A 6,345-nucleotide genomic window follows, 5' to 3' on the forward strand; every position below is an offset into this window, starting at 1 on the left:
TAGAATTTGAAGAATATCTAGAAATTGAAGAACTATTGCCAAAACCTAGATTTAGCCTTGCAGACCTCTACACACACTGCTTTTGGTCCTTATAAACAATATTACCAATACCAAGTATAATTAAATCTAAAGAACTAACAAATAACATTAAATTATCAATAACTTGTATAAAAGTTTCAATTTCTAAAATTGCTAAATCTTATCTAACCTACATATCTATGCAATTTGGATTTAAAATTAGAGTCCTAAACATATTGTCATGAATAAGCCTTGTAAACCCGATTAACAATATTGCTTTACAATGCATTAATCAAACAAAACAAACAAACAAACATTATTTTTTCAACTAACCTAACTAGAAAGCCTTTATCACATTATAAACATCAAACACACCCTAAAAACAAACATTAAAACATAGAATTAAAATCACAAAAAAAAAGCACAACCCTTGCTCTTTAAGCATCATCCTATTTACAAAACATAAAATACAGACCAAATGACAACCAAAATATCCTCAAGTAAGCCATATAAACTCCACTTTTAGGTTAGAAAATATATCTTTGAAATCCTAGAAGTTATACTTCCTTCTTTACTCTTCTTTGTAAAGTTTTGCTTCCACAAACTTAGTGCCCTTTCAAAACTAAATCAACCCTTATGTTAGGCTTGTAAACCCTCACAACTAGGGTATTTTATAAATGTTTCTCTCCTCTTTTTCTCTCCTATTTTTCCTCCTTATTGGCTCTGATTTTAAGGGGTTATTTATAGGGTTTTGCTAGGTTTTTTTTTGTTAGATTCAATCAAAGATTAATCACGATTGATCAATATTGGCCCAATGAACAGAATGGAAGGGTTTTGGACAAAAATAACCAGCTGCAAGCTCTATATTAGGCTAATTTTATAGTGGTGGTTTTGGTTTTGGGAATTGTAGTGGTTTTGCCAAATTTAGAGTCCAAAAAAAGATTGGGTTAACTACTTTCGAGGCCTTGTCGAAGCAACTTAGATTTTAACATTGCCTGAGACCACCTGAAGTTGGTAAAAGAGGTGCACACCTTTTATTTGAATTTAACATTGCTCAATTTTGAGGTCTGTAACTTCACATTCATTCATTCAAAGGTGCCATCTCGATCAGTTAACAATTTGAAAATATAAGGAAAGCTGATCGAGGAGAAGATCTTTAAGATTTCTATGAAATATTATGGTGTAAATATCTAATTTCATGAGTATAAGGTTGTTGAAGGGCTGTTTTCCAGTTAAATGGTGATGGTTAAATATTCTAAAGTGGTCGGAAATGATACATTCATTCACCTGAATATGCCTACTTAACCAACCAAAATTGTCAAAGAAGGAGATGAATCATGGGTGAATGACACATCATGTAGGTTAAACCCTAGAAATTAGGGGTTTGTTTTATTTGAAATTTTGCCAATTTCAATTTGGTTTATGATCTTCCAATTCCTTTTAATTGTTCTCATAATTATCTCACAAATTTTAATTGCATGAAATTGCAAAACTTTTATATTCAAATATCAGGATCAGTCAATGTTTAATGCCTTTTACAAATGAGTCTTTAGTTTTCAACTTGTTCAATTTCATCATTAATTAGCAATTAAAATTTCAATTTCTTTCAATTTGACCCCTAATTTCACCAATTTCTACCCCTGAAATTGCTCACCACTTACATGTTGGTCCTTGGTTTGGGGAATCTGCAATTAAGTCCTTAAATGGCCTTCAAACTTTAATATTTTTACAATTAAACCCCTGATTTAACCAATTAAACCCCTGATTTAACCAATTCAACCTTCCAAAGTCCAATTTAAATTTCTAAACTTCAGTTTCTTCCAGTTAACACCTAAATTGATTTCAAAAATTGATTTTTCTTGTAATTAAGTTCTCGATAAAATTAATTAAGCCTTTCAAAATTCTCATTGAGTTCTTACCCATCCAAACTTATATTTCATTACCTAGATAAAATATATTTTTACCAGTGGGGTCTTTTGTCAGTCAGAATTGAGTTGCTAATTTTATCAATCTTATATAATTTAGTTCTCAAAGTTTTTCACTTGTCATCTTGGTCCACCACCAATCTTGGGCATTATTTTTTACTTTTTTAATGTATTTCCTCTTGTATTTTTTAATTTTTTTATGTGTGGTAAAAAATAGGTAACAACAATGATTATTAATTTTGAACTTAAAATTTAATGTGCATATTAAATAAAATAAATTAAGGATTATATGCATTAATAAATGTTAAAAATTGTTAACTCTACCTAAATATTAAGTTGTGAAGTTGAGAAAAAAACACAAAATAAGATATTTGTTCTTATATTGTGTGGAGCCCTTTAATTTATTTCACTTAATTATATGGCACTAGCTTTTATATATATATATATATATATGAAGAGTAATAATTTAAATTCTATTGAAATAGATTACCTTGCTAGTATAAGTCTTATTTTTCTTATTACTATCTTTAATTTCTACGGAAAAAAAACTAAAATTGTGTTCAATGTTATTTATTTAATAAAAAGCAAAGCAATCAGAAGACATGTCCTAAAAAAAGAATCTTTGTGATTTAAAATAAGGATATAAAATATGTATCTCTAACTAAATATTTTTTGAATTTTTTTTACCATAATATTTATTTTTTAGACAACATTATATCATTACTCCAAAACCATGTTTTACTTAAAAAATAGCATCCTAATATTTTTTATGTGATTGTATTTAAAAACATAAAAATACTACAACACTCGTGTGTTGTTATGGGGAAATCTTTGGCAATGTCATTATACTTGTTCCAGTTGGACAATCTTGAAATCTCCTGATTTGACTCCTTACCTAACCTGAGTTTCAAATTATTTTTTTTGAGATTGACATGATATGACCTGATTAACTTGACAAATCTAAAGACAACGGGTAAAAACTAGTTTGACTTAAAAAAATCTTAAGATGAAATTATTTTAAAAAAATATTAAGACGACAATACTAGAATTGGTATCGAGTTAATCCCTTAAACCTACGATCCAAGTCATGAACTCAACTAGGTTTAACAATTACACTTTTGTTGAAACCATTACTTTTATCATATTTATTTTTTATTTAACAATATGATAAAAAAAACAAATAAAATTAAAAAAGAAGATCATGATGGGTTGTAAAAAAGAAATTATTGCTAATGTTATTAAAAGACTACTATAATATTCTTCTAAAAAATGAAAAAAAAAAGAATGATATTTAATAAAAAAAATATCTAAAATCTATTATCAATTTTTTTTAAAAAAAATAATATATGTAAGATATTTTATATTAATTAAATTTAAAGAAATCAAATTTTTATTTAAAAAAATTAAATAAAAAACTTAAAATAAGTTAGGCAAGTGGGCCTTAAAACAAGTTGGGCATGTGAGCCTTGTGGCCAACATGTTAAATTTATATTTATATTTGGACATGGCCTATATAAAACCAAAAAAGCATATATCTAGCAAGCCATTAATTTTTTTGATCCTGGAGGCTATTAAAAAGTTTGTGAAAAGTTAATAAATTTATTGGTCAATAATTTTAAATTTTATTCATTCTAGAAATAAAAAAATATTTTTACTATGTAATAAAAAATAAAAAAGATTTTATAACCTCAAGCAAAGCTTTAAAAATAAAAAAAATAAAGAATAAAATAGTTATTGAATTGTAACAAACTTGAAAATCACTATTCTACCTTTAAGCAAAGCTTCAAACATAAAAAGGTAGAGGGTGAAATAATAATTTAATTATAACTCAAGATGTATTTAACTATATATTGGGTTACAGTTAAAAACCCACATAATTTTATTTTTTTTAGTTAATAACCTTTGAAGGATGGAATATGGTGTTACAATTTTATTTTTTTTACTTTAAGGGCAATAACTAAGGATCCATCCCTAAGGTCATTTCAATTGATACGCGAATTATTTTAAGATACTATAAATAGTAAGGTGAAGCACTCAAGCTACCTGGGCGGCTCGCCTTGACCGCCTTCTAACTAGGTTGCGCTAACGCCAAGTAGGTTGCCTAGTCTAGCTTGAACTATAAATTATATTTTTAAAAATTTTAATTTTTTTATTAAAATTTAATATAATTTATATGTTTTGAATTATTTTAATGTGTTAATATTAAAATTAATTTTTTTTTAAAAAAAAAATCAATAACATGTATTTCGACAGGAAAAGTTATTTAAAAAACAATCATTACCACATTGCCAAACATAAAAATCCCCCTTTTACTTTTCAAAAATCATTATTCACCGACTAAAAAAACTATTCATTTACTGTTTTTTTTTCACTTTGATGTTTATAATTAGGTAACTTAACATTATTTTTTTAATTTTATTATTTAAAAGTTATGTTTCCATGAAGCTTAGATATGTTTTGATCTCTAATATGAAACCATCTCAACCCAATAACTTAAGCTGTTAGGTAAGGTCTCAGGATATGATTTATATTATTCTCTAACACATCCCCTCAAGTGAAAGCTCTTTGGGCTTGAAACTTGCACATGCCCATATTACCTTGTGCTTAATTTTTATCAAATAAATGGGGATGGTGAGATTTGAACTCGTGACCACTTGGTCATCAAGGCTCTGATACCATGTCAAAGAACCATCTCAACCCAATAGCTTAAGCTGTTAGGTAAGGTCCCAGGATATGATTTATATTATTCTCTAACACTTTCCAATCAATTGCTATGTTTAAATTAATAAATGTAAGGATTTATAAATATTTTTTAACACTAATTTATAAATGCTACTTGAATATTTGTGTGTGCATATATATTATTTATTTGAGTTTAAAATGTTTATTTGTTCTCTTGTGTGCTGAATGTTTCCTTTATTTGCTTTTGGGCCTAGGGCTATACTTTTCTTTTTTTAAAAAAATAAAATTGAAATGGGTTGACACAACTCCACGTAGAGTAGCAGCCTTCATGCCTGTTTTGATCACTATATTTACGGTGGTTAACTTCGGATAGATAAAATTAATTAAAATACACATAAGACAATCTGAACATTCACATTAATAAAAAAAAAAAAAGTTTTACAACGTTCTTCGTTAAGATAAAGCTACATGTACGAACCCAGATGAAAGTGCTTCCAGCTCCAGTGCAGTCTCATGTATCCGATTCCCAAAGCAGACAGTTTTGCAGCTGTTTTACTCTTGCAGTACGTAGCTTAATTGTATTCTTTCTTGTGGAAGTTAACGACAGTACTCTTCTTGATCCTGCAGTTAACAAACATAAGCTACCGCAACCTTTCTGAATGATTTTACCGTCCTAGAAATATCGGAATTAGTCCCAAATAACAAATGTCGCACGATGCCCTGCTTCTCATGCATCGACTGCTCAACGCAAGAGATCAGATGTTCTTTATTATAGCTTGTTAACGTCTGGGATTGAACCATACATGAAACTAGCGAGATTGCTTTGTAAGTCAGTTAAAACTCAAAACCAGGAAAATACTAGCAAAACTTAGATCACTATACTCTTAACTGCATGCATTAAATTACTATTAGCTAGCTAGTTCTTGCTCATTTGCAATGGAGGAGTTCCAAGAAAAAGGGGACGTGGGGGGTTGACCCTTGAATTAACAATGGCTTCAGTTTTCTAGGCTTTCTTCTGTGTAAACAATGCATTACCTGTAGTCTTTGTCAAGATCACAAGTGTCCAAACAATATTAATTAATGTGTGAGCACATCTTTTCTGCCCAAGCTAGCTGATTTGAAGTTCACAGCAAAGTTAACTTCTTCAATTACAGCTTTCAGAATAATCTGTGTGAATATATCAAATTAATTAGCTAGGGCAACAAGGAATTGTTTGACATGCCATGCTATGCTATGCATGAGGAAGTATATGTAGAAACTGTTGATACAGGGCCTGAACATGATCGGTTCTTTCAGAGCTGAAATTCCAGAATGCGATATATATATATATATATATATATATATATATTTCGTGGGAATGCGCAGAGCTACTTTTGATTGGTCCAAACCTTTTAAATTTCCACCAAAATAAGACAGATACATATGTACATATGATCTGCTCAAGCTTTAGTGTTTAAAATCCTTTGAACATCTTGCCACGGTGTTGCAGTCCCCAGATCAAGGACAATAAATCCCAAAAAACAGAAGGAAAGCGTGCAATTCAATCAAGTAAATTAATCTGGAGCCCTTAAAGTCGTACCCGCATGTGCAAGCCGAAGCTATGGCGACTGCGTCTCCAACTGTTGTTGTTAATCTGGACTATATAAACTCAAAGTTCGCATAAGAATGCTAATAATGTAGTATATAAAACTAGTCATGACTCAAAATTCTTGGCCGTCCA

The sequence above is a fragment of the Populus nigra genome, chromosome 11 (assembly GCF_951802175.1).
Source record: "Populus nigra chromosome 11, ddPopNigr1.1, whole genome shotgun sequence".
Classification (NCBI taxonomy): domain Eukaryota; kingdom Viridiplantae; phylum Streptophyta; class Magnoliopsida; order Malpighiales; family Salicaceae; genus Populus; species Populus nigra.